Below are 21,297 nucleotides of genomic sequence, written 5' to 3'. Positions count from 1 at the left end.
TTTCTAAGAGAAGCTTAGCAAAATCTTTAAATTATAATAAAATTCTGTATTAATAAACCAAACATGATTTAATTTCAATTATATTAAGTAGTTTTTAATCCTTGATTTTCGAGCAGTTTCTTCTTGATTCAAATTTGTATTTTTTGATTTTGAAAAATCAAAATATTTACTATTTTTATATTTTAATTGATACGACGCTTAGATGTACAAGCATTTTAGGATATAATTTGATTTGATTTTGTTCTTGCAATACATTTACAAAATTGGATCATAAAGAAATGGTTTTAATTTCCAAAACTATTTATATGAGTGTAATTATTAGTATCACATAAAATCATAATTATGAGGTTTTTTAAAATTATATTTTAATTTTGAGGCAAAACATGGTAAACTTGATACTTAGTTAAGTAATTTATAAAATATGGCAACTTACATTCTAATACCTTTTGCAAGTGCAAATATTAAAACAACTAGCCAAAGTATTAAATTATGAGGTCAAAATCTTCCAAGCATTTACAAATTATCAAACCACTTTGTGAGATTGTAAGATTCTATTTGATTCTTAGATTGAATCTCTATCCAATCAAATATTTGTCATTTATGATGTAGCCCATCTTTTATGAAATATTACCATGTTATTTAGACATTATTTTAATTTTTTAAATGTGGCTCTTCACAAAAAAAATTCATTCTCAATTTAGCAAGATTAAACCAATTTTATAGTATGGAAGTCATTGTATTCTTGTGCTTCAAAACTATATATATATATATATATATATATATATGTTTTTTTAAATTCATATATTCTACGAATACAAACATCTTAACAATGACCAAATGATGCGAAAAAAAAAATTAAATTATAGAAAAATATCACTTGCAAAAATTCTTTGTTTTTTTTTTTTAAAAAAACCTTTTGTCTCTTTCTTAGAATTTGATGTTAGTATACATAGAAAATAAGTAGTCTAATTCTAATTTTAGTAAGTTTGGATGCACTCCCAAAACTTTTATAGAATAGTTTTAGGTTTTTAAGGCATGTATGGAAAACAATAAACATTAATAATTACAATTATAGAAGTCTAATTTTAATAAGACCTTTTGTTTAATTTTGTTTAAATTCACTTTGAAGTAATTTATGCAAATCAAAAGTATACCTAGTTTTGATGAATTTTTCATCATTTTCTCACTCCTTGACCAAAAATAGGTATATAGATAAAAAATAAGTTTATTTGCTATATTAAAGAATATTTTTTCTATTCTCATGACATTTTTTTGTTGATTTTTTTTAGTAGTCTAACAATCTTTAAAGAACTTCCCACTTGGTTATTGAATTGTTGGAATAAAAACATTCTTGGTTAAAAGAACCACTAAAAAGAATTAATTATTTTTTAGAGAATAAAGACAAAAAAAATCTTTAAATTTAGGAGAAAAAATCCTACTTTTTATTACAATGTGCTCTTATCATAAAAATACTATTAAAGAAAGCTTCAATTATATCTATTATATGTACTTAATTCTTACTTTAGTCTTATTTTATCCAAGAATAAAAGTTGAGAATAATCTTTGGATATATTTTTTAATTATTTAGAGATCAAATGAATAATAAATATCAACTTTTAAAAGTTTGATGTAAAAATCAATAAAAAGAAGTTTTGGATCCTATTATAGAAATTTATTCCATACTTTATAGAATACTTTTTATTTTATAATAGGTGGCTTTAGATGTATGCAAGACACCATGCATGCGCAAGTTCTACCTATTTTGTTTGTTTGTTTGTTTTGTTTTATTTTTTTTTATTTTTTTAATTATTTAAAGCTATTCTAAGAATCAAGTACAAACATCCAAGCATAATCTCATGACCATTAACTTTGAGTACTTGGTTTGATATGCATTAATTTGTATCTAAAAAATTCTTTAATTTTTGAATGTCCAAATTCTTATGTATATACAACTAATTTACCTATATATAAAAAAGAAAAATAAAAAAATTTAGTTGCTTCTTTACAATTAATAATTCTTAGAAATTTGTTTGTTGTTTTCCTAGAATTGACAATAGATTGATGAAGCCACTTTAAATGAAGATACAAAGATGCAATAGCTCTTTTGGAATAGATATATGTTCTTCAAAATAGAAGAAATTATCTTTAAACTTGAATTTACTTGAATCATCATATATTTAATTAAAAAAATCTTGAAAATAAAAAATAATAAGGATTATAGTTAAAGTTACATAAATTTGATAAAAAAATAGATCTATTAGAATTGATATAGTACATTTTTAAAAGAATTTTTTTTAGATTTTAAGAATATTTTTTGTTAAAAATTATATTTTTTCTATTCTTATTTTAACAAAGATATAATTTTTTTAATATAGCATGTAAAAAAATTTGTTGCTTGTAAAATTGATATCTGATGTTGGATTCAAAATAGAATAGATATATATTCTAATAGCCTTGATAATAATTAAAAATACAAACCAATATGAAATACTCAAGGTTCTTAAGATTTGTATATACATCACTTGATATAAAGTATCTTCAAGAAAATGATACTTTTATTAGAAAGAAACTACAATAGGAAGAAGATTTTGTTATAGATCTTGTAATTTATCTTTGTGGCCAAGAATTTCATAGAATAGAATATAATTAAATGAAGTATTTTTTTTTCTTCTAAATTGTGATAAAGCTACTTCTAATGAAAAATTCCAAAGTATTAGTTTTCATAAAAATGGCTTAAAAAAATCTAAATAAATCAAAATATAAGTTATAATGAATGTTATCTTTAAGTATTTAAAGGCTTTTTTTAGCTTTTGATCTCTATTCAAGCTTATCTTTGCATGTCAATGATGTAAGAAGAGTCACTATTTGAGCATAATTATTAATAAAGATCTTATAAATTTTTTAAAATTTATCAAAGCATTTAATGCCATGTACCAATTTTGAAGTTATCTAGTCATTAATTGTCTTAATTTTTTTGATCTATTATTAAGCCTTTATTATTCTACTTCTAATATACTAGTTTTATAAGTACATCTCTAGAAGATAAGAGTCGACCATCTATGACTTCTATATACATAACCTTGGATTTTGTGACTATAAATATTTTATAGATTTTAAAAAAATTTAAGTCAGTAAAGTAAGCAAAGTCTTCTATATCTATTAAAAGGAGGATTTTGAATTTTTGAGTACTCAAACATATTGGTTTGATAAAGAAATAAGAAGAAGTAGATGATAATACAAGATCTTCTTTGATTTCTAGAGTAGAAGAATTTAGTTTCTATCATATTAGGTAAAAATTAGTTTAAAAATATATTAGATATTTGATTGTAGAAGAATTTGTGTCATAGATATATATAAATTTTTTAGTAAATACCTATATGATTAGATAGGAATAGATAAAAATAGATAAAATTAGCTTAATCTCATAAGACCTTTTAGAAAAACTTCCTAAAAGCTTCATAGATGCTGCTTGAATTTACATATGTTTGTAGTTGATTGGTAGGTTAGAAACTTCATCAACAAGTTAATCATGTCATGATAGCTTGCAAAAAAAGCTAGCTATGTGGCACACATATAGAAAACTTTCCTTGCAAGTTAAGATATGTGTCTTGTAAAGTCAATACATTTTGAAGGTCCTATAAGACATTGCCACGTAAGTCCTAGTTAAGAGTATATATGGAGGTAAGAGTGAAGCCTTCTTCACTCTTGTCAATGCCTGTCTTGTCTTTAGTCTTGTTTCAAGACTTTCTAGTCTTTTTATTTTTAACAATAGCCATTTTAGTTTAATATTACATCACTTTTTGAGTGACTCTGTAGTTTTTTTCAGTGACACAAGAGTGTATTGAAGATTTTCTTTCTTCGAGATTCATATCCTTGACAGTTTGATAAGAGTATTAACATACTATTTTTATCTTATTTTAGAAGTGAGTAGATTATTCCACTTCTATTGTTGTATTTTAAAGGTTATGGACTACCTACCTTTAAACAAAAAATCTTATTTTTTAACACTAATCTTTTTCTTAAAGAGAGTAGATTATCCCTTTTTATAGAAATTTTTATTAGAGGTTACAAATTACCTTCTTCTAATTTAACCTTTTGAATTTATTTGATTTGTCTATGGAAGGAAAGATTATAGATGCTACTCTTAGCAAAAGTGAGGATAGATTTGCAACTATTGCAGATCTTCATAAACTTGCCACTACTCTATGAGTGGAAATCTCACATATTTTTGATATGAATCATGGAGGTACCATGCCTATACCTATGGAAGAAGTTCAAAATTTGTGGCAGAAAATAATGTAGTTGAAGGAAGCAAGTAGATCGACCTTACAACCAAATCTAGGGAATTTTTCTTCTACAAGTATGATGGAGACAAGGATTAGTATGCCTCAGAAGTTTGATGGAACAAGATCAAAATTTTGAGGATTTTGCAATAAGTCAAGTTTTATCTAAGATTGCATCCTTTCTAATACTCCAATAGATTTACTCAAGTTAGATTCATAAACACTCTTCTATTAAGAAGTATGTTTTCATGGTTTGTATTTTTAGTGGAAAAAGATTTGTGACTCTTTTATAATTTGAATTCATTCCTAGAAGTGTTTATGACTATATTAAAAAAAAATGATTGAGAAAGAGTATTAGAGACTAAGTTCTTATTTTGATGGCAAAGATCATTGTCAGCTACCATATGTGCTGCCGAATTCCAAAACCTTGCTTGCAACGTGGATTGGAATGACAAAGCTCTTATCAATCAATTTTGATATGGATTGAAAGATAATGTCAAAGACTTTTTACTGATAATATCAAAAATAGAATCTTTAAAATAATTTATTGCTCAAGCCATTGTATGTGATAATCAATTATTTGAAAGATGTCAAGAACAAAGATATGGCTAGAGAGGAACAAATCAAATAATGTTGGCAGCTCTTAAGTTTTCAAAAAATTACTTATCAAAGCTAGAACCAATATAAATTAATACAATACATTTTAAATTCTTCACAAAGTAAAAAAAGAGTCGATAATATCAAAAGAATTTATGCTTATATTGTGGAGAAGCTAAACATAGTGTTCAACGTTATCCAAAGAAATAATGCAATTACAAAATGAGAAGCACAATTGCCAAAGAAGATAATGTATCAAAAAATGAGTTCTTCCAGTTACAATAGGAACCATGCGATTTGAATCATATGCAACATCTAATAAAGGTCCTATTCTATTCTCTGATCCTTCACCTTGTTTTACAATAGAAGTTTGTTTAAGACCAAAAAATCACAAAGTCTTAGCCTTGTTGGATTCAAGAGCCTTAGCTTATTTTATAGATGAAGACTTTGTCAAAAAACAAGATATATCTTTAGTTAAGAAAATCAAACTTATGCATGTAGAATTCATAGATGGATGTTCAATATCTTTAAGAAATATTAGACATGAAATTATTCCTATAGAAGTAAGAACTAATTGTCACAATACTTTAGTAATATTTAATGTGATTAAATCTCCTTCCAACTCAATTATTTTAGAATTATTGTAGTTAGAAAGATATAATCCTTAAATAGACTAGATTTCTTGTAATCTCAATTTTTTCCATAGTTTAGCCCAAGGTCATCCTAGCCAAGTAGAAATCCATAAATTTAGTATATCCAAATTCTTATTGATAGGTGTAAAAGCTTTCATGTATGCTACAAATGAAGGGCCATCTTTTGGTATATATACCATGCCCATTGTTAATAGTGAAAAGATATCAAGTGGTGTTCTTAGCCACTATTAAGATTTTTAAGACGTTTTTTTTAAAAAAATATAAATATTCTCCTAATGCATTGTCCTTATAATTGTACCATTGAACTTCAAGAAGGAACTCAACCACCATTTGGACTAATTTATAGCCTATTATAAAATGAATTGGCTACACTCAAAAAATATATTGATGAAAATTTAGCTAAGTACTTTATATGCCATTCTAAATCTTGAGTCGGTGCTTCTATCTTATTTGTGAAGAAAAAAGATGGATCTTTATAGATGTCTGTGGATTATCGAGGACTTAACAAGACTACCATCAAGAATAGGTATCTTCTATCTTTGATTTTAGGACTTTTTGATCAACTAAATCAAGCAAAGATCAATACTAAAATAGATCTACGAGGAGTATATAACTTGATGCACATAAAAGAAGGAGATAAATAAAAGACTGCTTTCCAAATTAGGTATGGATATTTTGAATATGATGTAATGTCTTTTGGACTCACAAATGCACCAACTACTTTCTAATATCTAATGAATGATGTCTTTTGTGAGTTTTTTGATGATTTTGTCTTCTATTATTTAGACAATATTTTAATCTATTCTAAGAATACAAAAGAGCATGAAGTTCATATTCATTCTGTATTACAAAAACTAAGAGATGTAAGATTATATGCAAAGATGGAAAAGTGTGTATTCATCACTATTCAAGTTGACTTTTTGAGATACATTATTTCCAATAAAGGCCTTATGATAGATCCAAAGAAGGTCCAAACTATCATAGATTGAAAGATTCCAAAAATAATAAAAAATATGCAATACTTTTTAGACTTTGCTAATTTTTTCTAAATCTTTATCAATTTTTTTTTTCAAGTTGTAGCCCCACTTATACATTTGATTTATAAAGAAAAATTCAAATGGAATAAAGAAGCCAAAGCATCGTTTATTGCTTTGAAGGATGACTTTACTTCTACACCAACTTTGTATTGCATTAACTTTTTTAAAGCATTCTTTATGGAAACAAATGCATCAAACTTTGTTTTGAGTATAGTATTGTTATAAATGGGAACAAATGATAAATTCCATCTATTAGCTTTCTATTTGAAGAAATTTTCAGAAACGAAGATTAACTATGAGATCTATAAAAAAGAAATTTTTGTAATTGTGGATTCATTTCAAGAATGGCGTCATTATTTAGAAGATGCTTCAAGTCCAGTTATAGTATATATAAATTACAAGAATCTTGAGTATTTCATGTCGATACTTGTTTTGAATTGTCACCAAGCCCATTGAAACATGTCATTATTAAGATTTGATTTCAAGATCATATATCAACTTGAAAAATAAGAAGGTTTATGAGATATTCTTTCTACATGCTCTTATCATGCACCAAAAGAACGAGACATATCTTTTGATCAATAAAAAATAATCTTCTTGAAGCTAGAGTATTTTCATCTTCAAGCAATAAAATCAACATTGATTGTTGATTTGACCTTTATTAAACAAATTCAATCAAGTATGTCCTGTAATCCTTTTATTCATGATATCAAGAATCTTTCTTCTAAGTCTCATGTTTTTTCAAAGTTTGAGTTTAAGAAAAATCTTTTTTATTTCAAAGGATGCTTATATATTCCAGAAAGAGAAGCACATTTACGTATTCTTCAAGCACGTCATGACTTTTCAGCAGCAGAATATTTTAGATACAATAAGACTTTAGAGCTTATATCTAGAGATTTTTGGTGGTTACAAATATGAAAGGTGGTAAAAGACTTTATCTAGTCATGTGACATTTGTTCAAGATCAAAAATTCCTCGCCATCAATTGTATGGACTTTTCCAATCATTGCCTATATCTAAATAACTATGGTCTTCTATTTCTATGGATTTTATTATAGATCTTCTAAGTTCAAGTTCATATGATTCTATATTTGTAATTATAGATTGCTTCACCAAAATGACACATTTTATATCATGTATAAAATCTGTTTTAGGTGAAGAAACAATTAAAATTTTCATTGACAATATCTATGGCTATGATGGATTGCCAAAGGATATTATATCGAATAGGAAGACTCAATTTGTATCAAGATTTTGAAGAACCCTATTCAAGATTTTAAAGATGGATATAAAGCTTTCTTCAACTTTTGTCAAGGACATGAACTAAAAGATGATGCATAAATCAATGAAATTTATGTCAAAGAAAGAATAACAAAATAGAAATAAAGAAGTATGTATATTAAAAAGAAACTAGAATGGCTTATTGCCAAAAGACAAAAAAACTTGAGACTCTTGAAATTAGAATAGAAGTAGGAAAGGAGTTGACAAGAGTGAAGAAGGCTTCACTCTTGTCTCTATATATACTATCTAATTAGGAGCTACGTGATGATGTTCTATAAGATGTCCAATATATGTTGACTTTGTAGGATGCATGCCTTGACTTACAAGACAAATTTTTCTACATGTGCACCACATAATTACCTTGGTCTTCAAGCTAAGAACATAAGTTGCATAAGGCTAACTTATTGACTACTTTTTTAATCCAAAAAGTCAATTATAGACACCTATAAATTCAAAGCAGCATCTATAAAGCTTCTAAGAAACTTTTATAGAAGATAATATAGAATTAACTTATTTTTATCTACTTCTACTTATTTCTACTTATTCATATAGATAATTACTAGCTTACATGTGTATGTCCGTGACATTACTCTTTTTTCTAGGGATGAGTTCTACGAGGAGTGGTCATCATATGTTGAAGGAATCTATGATGTGATGAATTTTATTTTCTACATACTCAAATCTTTGTTCTTTTTGAAGATGATTGATAGGGCCTCTCAATTATGAATAGTATCCCATATCAGGACGGGAAGACCGCTCTATTATTTGATTGTTATTGGGGCCTTTATAACTTCCTTCAAATAAAATATTTGAAATATCATCAAGAGTTGTTCCTATCTCTAATAAAATTATCAAACATTGAGAGTCTCTTCTAAGGTCGTGATACCAAACGCATTATATCTCGCCATCTATTCAAGGAAAAATATGTCGTTCTTGAGGATCTTCATCTCGATTGCATTATCTTGAAGGTTGTGACAATTGCAATGTCTCATCTAGCATATCAACAAATAAAGGCTCTTCAATTGAATCCACTAGTTGTTGGTTCTCCATCTTCTTAATATCACAACTACAAAGAAACTACAAATAAAAATTGAAAGTAGAATGTTATCTTACCTAGATCTTATTTCTTTTATAAAGAAGGTTTTTATCTTGATTTTGATGGATGTCATTGATGAAAAGCCTCTACCACCTTTGCTGCACTTGCAAGATTCTTTGATGGCTCCTATGTGCATTTATTAATATCATATCTACCCCAATGGATAAGATATTTCAATTTATTTTGATGTTGCCTTGAATCTAGGATTTCTTCTACTTCAAACTTTTCATTATTGTCTACTTTTATAGGAGGAGGTGGAGCTTGTCTTCTTCTTGATATGTCCACTCTCTTTTATGGTTTAAGAAGAAACATGTGAAATACTAGATGAATTTTCATTGACTCCAATAGATATAAATGATATGCAACTAGATTGATTTGTATAAAAATAGGAAATGATCCAAGCCTATAATAGTTCAACTTGTCACAAGGACAAGTAGTCTTAATATTGTAACAAAGTAATTATACCTTGTCACCTATGTGGATTGGTGGTTGTTCCTTTCGATAGACATCTGCATTGATCTTTTGTTATTCTTTAGCTTCTTTTAACTGTGCCTTCATTGTTGTATGTAGCTTTGACAAATGATTTACCAAATATTTTGTTGTAGGATTATCAACTTTTGAAAAGTCAAAAGTATCAAGTTCTGGATAATAACCATAATTGGCAAAGAAAGGTGTTTGGTTTGTAGAAGAATGTATCATGTTATTATAAGTAAACTCTGCCAATGATAAAAGAATTGTCTAATCATCTTATTGGTAGTTGATGGTATATCTTAAATACTATTCCAAGACTTAATTAATACACTCTGTTTGTCCATCAATTTGACGATGGAATGTCGAAGATAATTTTATATCTACTTTTAAAATCTTAAAAAGAATTTGCCAAAATCTTGATATAAATTGAGCTCTCCTATCAGATATAATGTCCTTGAGTAATCCATGATAGCGATAGATATTGTCAAGAAAGAATTTAGCTATTTTTTTACCTGTGATAGATTTTTTACATAGTACAAAATATGCCATATTAGTAAAATGATCTACTATCACAAATATAGAGTCATAAGAACTTGAGATTGGAAGATCTATGATAAAATCCATAGAAACAGAAGACCATGGTTGTTCTAGAATAGGTAATGGTTGAAGAAGTCCATAAGGTTGATGACAAGGAGTTTTTCATCTTGAACAAATGTCATATGATTGAACAAAGTCTTTCACATCCTTCCACATTTGTGGCCACCAAAAATCTCTGGATATAAGTTCCAAAAACTTGTTATATCCAAAATATCCTACTGCTGGAAAGTTGTGACATGCTTGAAGAACATATAATCGTGCTTCTCTCTTTGGAACATATAATCGACCTTCAAAATAAAGTAGGTTGTTCTTAAATTCAAACTTAGAAGTATCTTGGGACTTAGAAGAAAGATTCTTAATATTGTGAATAAGAGGATCAGAAGACATACTTGATTAGATTTGTTTCACAAGGATCGAATCAACAATCAATGTTGATTTTATTACTTGAAGATGAAAATGCTTTGGCTTCAAGAAAATTGTTCTTTGCTGATGAAAAGATGCATCTCTTTCTTTTGATGTAAGATAATAATGTTTAGAAAGGACATATGATAAACCTTATTATTTTTCAAGTTAATATGTGATCTTGAAATCAAATCTTGATAAAGACATGCTCCAATAGGCTTGGTGACAATTTAAAACACGTGCTAATATAAAGTACTCAAGATTCTTGTGGTCCGTATATATGGTGACTAGATTAGAAGTACATTTTAGATGATGAAACCATTCTTGAAATGAATCTATGATTGCAAGAAGTTCTTTGTCATGGATTTTATAGTTAATCTGGATTTCTAAAAATTTTTTGGAATGAAAAGCTACTAGGTGAAGTTTATCATTTGTTCACATTTGTAATAATATGACAGCTAAAGCAAAGTCCTGATGCATGTGTTTCTATAAAAAATACCTTAAAATAATTAACAGAATACAAGATTGGTGTAGAAATAAAGGTTGACTTCAATGTTTTAAAAGATGCTTCAACTTCTTTGTTCCACTCAATTTTGTCTTTGCAAATTAAATGTGTAAGTGGAGCTACAGCTTAAGAGAAGTCTTTGATGAAGATTCGATAATAGTTGACAAAGTCCAAAAAGCATTAGACATCTCTTACCATTTTTGAAATCTTCTAATTCATAATCATTTGAACTTTTTTAAGATTCATCATAAGTCCATCATTTGAAATGATGTATCCTAAGAAGTTGGCTTGAGTAGTATAGAATATACACTTTTTATTATCTTGGCATAGAGTCTCGCATCTCTTAATTTTTGTAATACTTGATAAACATGAAGTTTATGTTTATTTGTGTTCTTAGAATAGATCAAGATGTTGTCTAGATAATAGACAACAAAATTATATAAAAATTATCAAAAAACATCATTTATTACATATTAAAAAGTTTCCGATGCATTTGTAAGTCCAAAAGGCATGATATTGTATTCAAAATATCCATATCTAGTTCAAAACGTAGTCTTCTATTCTTCTCCTTCTTTAATACATACTACATTGTACGCTCTCCATAGATCTATTTTTGTATAGATTTTAGCTTGATTCAATTGATCAAAAAGTCTAGATATCAAAAGTAGAGGGTACCTATTCTTGATGGTAAACTTATTGAGTTCTTGATAATCAATACACATCCGCAATGATCTATCTTTTTTCTTCACAAATAAGATTGGAGCTATTGCTAGTGATTTGGAATGGTGTATGAAATTCTTGGCCAGATTCTCTTCAATATATTTCTTGAATTTAGCCAATTCATTTTGTGATAAACTATAGATTGGTCCAAATGGCGGTTGTGCTCCTTCTTGAAGGTCAATTGAGCAATCATAGGAATGATGTTTTGGAAGAATATTTATATTTTTATTCTCAAATACATCTTAAAATTCTTAATATTGGTTGGAAATGCCACTTGAAGTCTTTGCATCATTAGAAATAGGTGTGGCGTAAATGACATAAGGTGATCCTTCTTTTGCAGCATGCAAGAAAGCTCTTGCACCTATAAACATAGGTTTAATTGCATTAGACTTATGACTTTCTATTGGATTAATTTCACTCTTAATTATGCTTTTAGAAAAATCAAGGATACGAGAAATCTAATCTATACAAGGATTGTATTTTTCCAACCATGATAAACTTAAAATGATTGGATTACAGGAAGATCTAATTATATTAAAGATTATGCAACTAATATGACCATTTATTGCTACATCTATAAGAAGTGTTTCATAAATAACATGTCTAAAAGATAATGAACGACTATCTATGACTTCTACATGAAAAGATTTGGTTTTTTGTACTAATGATATTTTATGGCTTTTAATAAATTCTATCTCTAAGAAATAAGCTGAGGCTCTTGAATCTATCAAAGTGGAAGCTTTATAATTATTAGGTCTTGAATGCACATCTATTATAAAACAAGAAGAAGATTCTAAGGAGAAGATAGGACCTTCATTAAAAATTGTACAAGATTCTAGTCGCATAGTTTCTATTGTACCTCGATAAATTTATTTTCTGATACATTATCCTCTTTGGCAAATTTTCTCTTCATTTTGTGATTTTGACACTTCTTTGGACAATGTTGAGTAGTGTGTTTAGATTCTCTATAATATAAGTACAATCCTTCTTGATGGCAATGAGTCTTTTCTTGCTCAATAAGAAATTTAAAATATACTACATCAATTTACATATCTTCTACTTTTGAATATATGTGTTGAAGAGATGTTGGTGTTGCCATCAAATTGTAGTAATGTTGAGGCCAATTTGTGTGACTCTCAAATCAAAATTTAAAAAGTCAATTTTTATATTTTACAACAAAGTTAATTACTTCATTCAATGTTTGAGGATCAGGTAAGTTGAGCATTAATTTTTTTACTTCATATTCTAATCTATAGAAAAATTAATTAATAAGTACAACATAATTTCATTTGATATCAGTTGCAAGTTGTCAAAATTATGAAGCATATAACATTATAAATCAATTGCCTTGTTCCAAAATATGGATCTTGTTGATTGTAAGATGAATTGCATCATGTTCTCCATACATGGACCAAAATTTTGCCAAAAATGCCACTAGATTATTTAATATTGGATCTCATCGTTCATGATAAGATGAAAACTATGATAGTATTGAACCTAAAAGAAGTGTACCAATGAATAAAACTTGTGATCATGGAGTTGAATAGCTTTGAGGTTGAAGTTCAATCACAAGTTATACTTGATTGATAAATCCTCAAAATTTCGATCTTATACCATCAAACTTCTCGGACAAAATAATTCTTAGTTCTCTAACACTTATAGGATGTTCCGCCATAGGTAGAGGGACATGATTTGGTGCAGATATTGAAACAGCTTTAATCATCTCTATATCATCACTTTCTGCCATTTTTGTTGATCATTGTGGTGGTAAGCTAAGTTGATGCATCGTAAGCATGAACTTCTTCAATTGTTCTTGCATTTGTGCTATTCTTCATTTCAATAAGCTTTGCCAGAATAACACTAAAAAAAATATATCTAACACTACTCAAGACAAGTAGAAGAAAGGACTTGAGGACAAAGAAAATACTAAGAATAATATCAATTTAGAAGAGGATAATCCATAACTTCTAATATGTTTATGTCTTATCATGAGAAAGGGATAATCCACTCTTAATTAAGACAAAGCTCTGATATTGTAAGTATGCTCTTGTCAATCTGTCAAGGACATGAACTAAAAGATGATGCATAAATCAATGAAATCTATATCAAAGAAAGAATAACAAAATAGAAATAAAGAAGTACGTATTTTAAAAAGAAACTAGAATGGCTTATTGCCAAAAGATAAAAAAACTTGAGACTCTTGAAACTAGAATAGAAGCAAGAAAAAAATTGACAAGAGTGAAGAGGGCTTCACTCTTGTCTCTATATATACTATCTAATTAAGGGCTACATGGCGATGTTCTATAGGACGTCCAATATATGTTGACTTTGTAGGACACATGCCTTGACTTACAAGGCAAATTTTTTTACATATGCACCACATAATTACCTTGGTCTTTAAGCTAACAACATGTGTGGCACATGGCCAACTTATTGACCACTTTTTTAATCCAAAAAGTCAATTATAGATACCTATAAAGTCAAAGCAACATCTATGAAGCTTCTAAGAAGCTATTATAGAAGATATTATAGAATTAACTTACTTTTACCTATTTCTATTTACTTCTACTTATTTATACACATAATTACTAGCTTACATGTATATGTCCGTGACAACTTTTCATCCTCAAAGTAATAAGCAAATAGAACAGATGAATCATGTTCTAGAATAGTATTTGAGGTGCATAATCAACTATCATCAAGCTAATTGGACAACTCTTTTGCCATTGGCGGAGTTTACATATAATAATTTGGTATATTCTTCTAGTCAATAAACATCTTTATTTGCCAATTATGGTTATCATCTACAACTTGATACTTTTGACTTTTCAAATGTTGATAATCTTGTGGCAAAAGATTTAACAAATTGTTTGTCAGAGCTACATGCAACAATGAAGACACAATTAAAAGAAGCTCAAGAATGACAAAAGACTAATGCAGATGCCTATTGCAAGAAGCAACGACAATTAAATATAAGTCATAAGGTATGGTTACTTTATTGCAATATCAAGACTACTTGTCTTTGTAATAAGTTGGATTATCATAGCTTGGGATCTTTTCTTATTTGTGAATAAATCAATCTTATTGCTTATTGATTACATCTACCAAAGTCTATGAAGATCCATTGTGTATTTTACATATCATTTTTTGAGCCATATAAGACAATGAATATCTCAAGAAGAAGACAAATGCCATGTCTTTTTATAGAAGTGGATAATAATCAAGAATTTGAAGTAGAAGAAGTCTTAGATTCAAGGCTGCATGGAAATAAGTTGGAATATCTTGTTCATCAATATGGATATGATATCAGTGAATGCACATGAGAGCCATCAAAGAATCTTGCAAATACAACAAAGAAAGTTGAAGACTTTCTTCAATGACATCCATCAAAACTAAGATGAAGAATAACAAATCTTTGCTAAAAAAGAAACAAGACTAAAAGAAGATAATACTCTATTTTTTTATCCTTTTTTGTAGCTTATGTGTAATTAAAGAGATGGAGAACCAATAATCAAGAGATTCAACTCAAGAGCTTTCATTTGCAGACTTATCAGTTGAGACATTGTAATTGTCACAACCTTTAAGACAACAAAATCGAGATGAAGATCTTCAAGAATGACATGTCCTTCGTTGAATAAATGGCAAGATACAACGTGTTTGGTATGACAACCTTAGAAGAAACTCTCAATGTTTGGTGATTTTATTACAGGTAGGAACAACTCCTAACGGTGTTTCAAATATTTTATTTGAAAGAAGTTACAAATAATAGAGTGGTCTTCTTATCCTAGTATGGAATAATATTAATGGGTGAGAGGGCCTATCAACCATCTTTCAAGAGAACAAAGCTCGAAGTATGTGGCAAATACAATGTGTCGCATCTTGGACTTCTTCAACATATGAAGACCGCTTCTCATAGAACTCGTCTCTAGAAAGGGAGGCAATGTCATGGACATATATAGGTATTCTAGTAAATACCTATATGATTAGATAGGAATAGGTAAAAGTAGATAAAAATAGATTAATCTTATAAGACCTTTTAGAAAAACTTCCTAGAAGCTTCATAGATGCTGCTTGAATTTACATATGTTTGTAGTTGATTGGTAGATTAGAAACTTGGTCAACAAATTAACCATGTGTTGGTAGCTTATGGAACAAGCTAATTATGTAGCATACATATAGAAAACTTGCCTTGCAAGTTAAGATATTTTTCTTGCAAAGTCAACACGTTTTGAAGGTCCTATAAGACATTGCCATATAAGTCCTAATTAAGAGTATATATGGAGGCAAGAGTGAAGCCTTCTTCACTCATGTCAATGCTTGTCTAGTCCATAGTCTTGTTTCAAGACTTTTTAGTCTTCTTGTTTTTGACAATAGCCATTTTAGTTTAATATTACATCAGTTTTTGAATGACTTTGTAGTTCTCTTCAGTGACACAAGAGTGTATTGAAGATTTTCTTTCTTCGAGATTCATGTCCTTGATAATTTTTTTTTATCTTAAAGTTAAATTAAAATAAAATAAAATAATATATAAGGTGTCTAATAATATCTTAGAAATATTAAATAATCTAAATAAATTTACCACACTATGTTCAACATCAAATAAACTTTAAATAATTCTAAAAAAAATCCTAAATAAATTTCAATTAATTCCAAAATAATTACAAATAAGTCTAAAGAAATAAAAAAGAAATTCTAATTAATCACCAAAAATCATACAAAGATATTTAATAAATCTTAAAAAAATAATAAGGATACTAGAAAAATTATCTAAGAAACCTTAATAAATCCTAGTCAAATCCTAAATAATGATTGTAATTGTTTTTAAACCTCAATAAGTTTTAAAATAATTCTTTGTTTTAATTCAAATATCTTTAATATCTCAAATTATTAATAAAAAATAAATATAGATTTAAATATATATATATATATATATATATATATATATAATATACAAATTGAGAGAAATGGCTTAAAATTTGCTCAAATGTTGATTGTTTCCTTCTCCAACCTCAATATAAATCTTCTAGCTTAAAAGTCTCTCTCTTTAATTGCTTGTTATGTGCAATATAATTTAAAGATATTTTAGTCATTTTTTTAATAATAAAAATCAAGTTAGAATTTTAAATAATTGGAAACTTATACCACTAACAAGATTCCACATAATTGAAGGATTGGAATTTAATTTTCAAACTTAAAATATACATAGTGTAAACTTAGATTTTAAAAAATGTTGTATCAAAATTCTTCAAGTTATTTTTTTAGATCTTATTTTTAAATATAGTTATGCATATAATTTATTTATTAATTTATTTAATATAATTTAGTCCTTATAACTTATTTAAATTTCTTTTTTTTATTTAATAATCCTAAAAAACATGTCTTATTTCTTAAAAAAAAAAATATTCATTATATTTTGGTTTAAAATTTCTAATTCTTTGCCTATATTTTTTTTAATATATTTTAATTTTTTTAGCCTTTCCATGCAATAATAAAATAGTATAATATCTTAAATAACAAAAAGGTAGAACTTAGAATATGTTTAGTAGGATAAATATATCCTTATTACTAATGTATTTTATATGTTACTAACATTTTACATTCATCATTTAAACTCAAATCCACATTCACATTATTATAAAATAGTAGAACATATTATTGAATACATACATTTAATACAACTATTAATCTTTTTGACAAAACATCTACAAACCATTACAAAAATTAGAATAGATGATTGTTTTGTAACATAACTAAAGTTGTGCCCAAGATCTACAACAATGGAAACGCATTGTATTACTACAACAAGCTTCAAATCAAGTATTAGTTAACTTTATAGAAACCTTCTTTAATCAAGTTTTTATCAATTTGGATATTTTGAAGTAGAATTTTTTACTTAACTAGATCAAGTTTAAGTAGTACAATCACCAACAAAGAATTTGAGCTTGTATTTGCAATACCAAAGAAAGCATATCAACATGTATTTGGTTAAAAAGCAGCCACATATCATAAAAGAAGTAATAAGAACAATACCAATAAAAATAAACAATTAAACTAAGTAGAATGACTCCTAAAAAAGACTAAAAAAAGACCAAATAAGTCATAATATAGAATAGTAAAGCAAACAAACAAACAAACAAAAACACATAAAATCAATCAGAATGTTCCAAAGCAAACACGAAGGCCAACTAGTTTTTTAAAAAAGAAAAAAGAAAAAAGAAAAAAAGACGAAAAGCATCAAAAGGCGAATGCTGGAAAAGTAAAAGGATACACTAACTCAAACTCCGCGGCAGTGAGTGACCGAGGCCTTCAAAAACACTTAGACATCGTTTGAAGAATTCTGAGCGCCAGTGATTCACGGCATTTGTCGATGATTTGATTCTGTAGCCTCTGTAATAACAATTGCTGGGGATAGGGACAGTGTTAGCAGTGCGCAGGGACCCTTCTCGGTGTTGGGATTCATAGAATTTGGTTCAATTTGTAAAGGATTTCGGTGACAGAGTTGTATTGAAAATGGGGCACTTGTACGCTCTGGACTTTGATGGGGTGCTGTGCGACAGCTGCGGCAAGAGCTCCATCTCTGCGGTTAAGGTTTGAACACTCAAATCCCGGCCTTTTGACACCAATCGCATTGCTAATGTCAATGTTATGGGGTATATCACTGTGGGATGGGTCTTGTAGGCGTGTTGAGCAATGTGTAGAGGCGTTTTGAGAACCTACCTGAAGCTGTATGGATTTTGGATTGTGGGCTTATTAAGAATTTGGACAGAATCGGGAAAGTTCGGGTGGTGGTTTTGGGATGAGTACCTGTAGCAGTGTGCGTAAGTTTCTGTTGCAGTGGTATTGTTAATTCAGATACCGTAGACGAAGCAATAGCCCTGCTATGTTTGTGGATCAAGCAATGCTCATTCAATGTGCTGGTGTTTGTTTTGTATAGTAGCTTCTCAGACCCCTCACCTGGTGGCAATGTCTATCCAATTACAGGTATCTTTCGTTGATGCGAGTGAAACTCGTGCAGTGATTTTGATGCAGAGTACACTCTGATTACGCCACTATGAATCTAAAGTAGACCTTTCCTGTCTACATTGTGTGAAATGTTGGTGCTCCAAAATACCGCTCCATGCATAAAACATTGAATGATCATTTCTGATTATATATGATTCAAACTACCTGCTATTTAGGGCATATCAGTGATTAAATCCTGAATTTTCTGATTTCCACCACCCGAACTGCTCTGTGCAGGCTGCCCAAATTCGGTATCCAGAGCTTTTCGCTGGCATGGATGCAGCTACAGAGACTTGGATCCTCTATACCATGCGCGTTGTAATGACTCACCCTTTGAAATGGACTTGAAATTATCGTGCTTTACAATTTAGTTGCTCTTGCAAAGTACTTATACAACCCCGGTTTTATAATTTTTGGTGATTCCTTCAAGTACATTTTACAAAGACAAGTACTTGACTTATTCATTGCCGTTACTACAACCTTACAGGTTCTGGGTTCTGATTCGACTTGGAGTCCAAATGGTCTTTATTCATGATAGCGTGCTCGTCCTGAGCAGGTGCGGCCTGTTGTGGAGTCTGGATATGAGAATGTTCTACTTGTGCGGCTGCTGTTGGAGATCACAGCTCCTCATCTGCGCAAGACCTTGGTATGCTATATTTAGAGGTCTCATATGCTGGAATTTGGTTGCCTTACTTTACTTCTTTCGTACATGCTTTACATAATGAGTCCTAGCCTGGCCCAAGTTTGGGATATTACATGGACGAGTTGATGAGTTTCAGCAATACTCTAATGTGGTGATCTGAATATACAGGTGGCGGGGAATTGTCTGTCGACGACATTTTAGCAGATTGGGAGCATGGCATCAAGCCAGTGCTGATGAAAGAATGGAGTGAGAACAAAGAGGATCTGGTAGATCTTTTTGGAAAAGTACGTGATGACTGGCTGGAGCACGATCTTCGCGGTTGGATTGGTGCTAATAGGTGTGTATTCATCATCATTTCATACTTAGTGCAGGTATTCCTTGTAGGTTAGTGTTCGAAGTGAGTATTCTCCTCTTAAATTATAAAGAATCAATATCATGTGTTTCATACTTCCACAGTTTTATTGCCGAATGCTTCATAATGGTTATACAGGCAATTGAGAACTTAAAAAATCATGTATGTCTGGGAATCTACATACAGGTTTTACCCGGGGACAGCAGACGCTTTAAAGTTTTCATCCTCTACCTTATTTATTGTGACAACAAAACAAGTAAGTTCTTCTGTCAGTTTGATAAGAATTCAATAAGAGCTAAGAGTTGAACTCTAAATATATCCTTGTTTCAAATAAAAAGGTGTTCATGTTCTCTTCTGCTCGGCTCACAAATTCCTTATTATAATATTATAGGCTCGATTTGCATCAGCACTACTGAGGGAAATAGGTGGTATTGACTTCCCAATGGACCGCATATATGGCCTTGGCAGTGGGTAAGCTTTCCTCCAACGTTCAGGCATCATTATGTTGGTACTCTTCAATCATAATTTACTTCTTGATAAGACAAACCCCACAGGGAAGAGTTTTTACTCTTCATGGTATTTTATTTCTGTGGTTTAGAAGTCTAACATGGACACTACCTATTCAGACCTAAAGTCGAGGTGCTAAAGAAGCTACAAGAGCGACCTGAACATGAAGGCTTGACTCTTCAGTAAGTTCATTCTCATGTTTCCAGCTTTTAATCCATCTCTTTGATGTCACGGTGAGCTTTAACATTTTCAGATCAAGTGTGTTAATGCGTGTATCTACTATGTAAACAGTTTTGTGGAAGCCAGGCTTGCCACGCTCCGCAATGTCATCAAGACCCCAGCTTTTGACAATTGGCATCTGTACCTAGGTACATTTATGACCGTTAGAAACTTTATTGAGCTTTGGTTGTGAGTTCTTGGCTCATGCGTGATTTTCTGTGTTTTTGATAGTGGTCCTTCTACCACGATTCCTATTATCTTACGAGATATGTGACCCAGTTGGAACCATGCTAAATGTAACTTTTCACTGGCATCACGAATTCCTGACTTTCAATGACCTGACCTGCAGGTACCTGGGGTTACAACACTCAAAGTGAAAGAGACTAAGCGGAGAGCATTTCACGTATCCACGTCGTGGATCTCCCCGACTTCTATGCAAAATTGAAGTAGAAGATTCTTACTCCTGGTATCCACTATTCAACTGTTGACACCAGCTTCGTCGATTTCAGGTGCTTTGACCAAATCATTGATTTAGATTTGCCTTCATTTAGATTAAAGTTATCTAGACATTGTACGATGTATATTAGGATATTTTTAGAGAAAATGAACCTGTAGTACTTCCTTCTGCTCCACGTTTCTCCCTTAGTTTGAAGTCTAAGGGCTCAGCCGTTTAAGGCTGTGAATGTCTTTCATGTATCGAAAATTGAAGGAATTGAATGTGCTGCATGTATTCAGCACACGAAAAACCCACTTCTTAGATAGCATCTGGCTGAATGTATACTTCTGCCACGTGTCTTGGATGTGAGGAACAACAAACTCTTTTATGAATGTGTAGTCTTGCCAACTATCCATGAAAACATGATTAGGAGATGCTTTGTTGGAGTTAGACAGAGTCATTAATGAATATTGTTTTCAGAATTATCATCTTGACAT

The 21,297-nt window shown here is 29.6% G+C and overlaps 1 non-coding gene across 1 annotated transcript; it reads left to right on the top strand.

The window, feature by feature from the left end:
* Nucleotides 1-18,013: 18,013 nt before the first annotated feature.
* LOC112276515 (uncharacterized) lies at nt 18,014-20,967 on the top strand. The gene is made up of 9 exons (XR_016500689.1): nt 18,014-18,229; nt 18,881-18,961; nt 19,200-19,293; nt 19,455-19,623; nt 19,825-19,894; nt 20,030-20,109; nt 20,265-20,327; nt 20,437-20,513; nt 20,714-20,967. It is a non-coding gene; the product is annotated as an uncharacterized LOC112276515 (transcript).
* Nucleotides 20,968-21,297: the final 330 nt, after the last annotated feature.

This window comes from Physcomitrium patens, chromosome 24 (assembly GCF_059467195.1).
Source record: "Physcomitrium patens ecotype Gransden chromosome 24, ASM5946719v1, whole genome shotgun sequence".
NCBI classification, from domain to species: domain Eukaryota; kingdom Viridiplantae; phylum Streptophyta; class Bryopsida; order Funariales; family Funariaceae; genus Physcomitrium; species Physcomitrium patens.
Note: the sequence above shows the minus strand (reverse complement) of the source record. Positions and strands in the feature narration are given on the sequence as shown.